The sequence below is a fragment of the Penaeus monodon genome, chromosome 30, assembly GCF_015228065.2.
Source record: "Penaeus monodon isolate SGIC_2016 chromosome 30, NSTDA_Pmon_1, whole genome shotgun sequence".
In the NCBI taxonomy this organism is placed as follows: Eukaryota; Metazoa; Arthropoda; class Malacostraca; order Decapoda; family Penaeidae; genus Penaeus; species Penaeus monodon.
The window spans coordinates 14,529,175-14,529,374 of NC_051415.1; positions in this window are offsets into that span (position 1 = coordinate 14,529,175).

Genomic DNA, 200 nt, shown 5'->3' on the forward strand with positions numbered 1-200 from the left:
GATGGGTCATATTTGATACCCAGTAAAATTCCCTTTTGAATCCAAAACCGAATTTCCATTCGCGGGAAAAGGGGTTTCCGTCGCAACTCGTATTCACAAACCTGAAAGAGGAATGAAGCACTCTTGTTCTTAAATTCCCCCGGGCCCATTTTTCTCTAATCCCCCTTAGCAATTTCTTCTCTTTTTTTATGGTTGGGAAA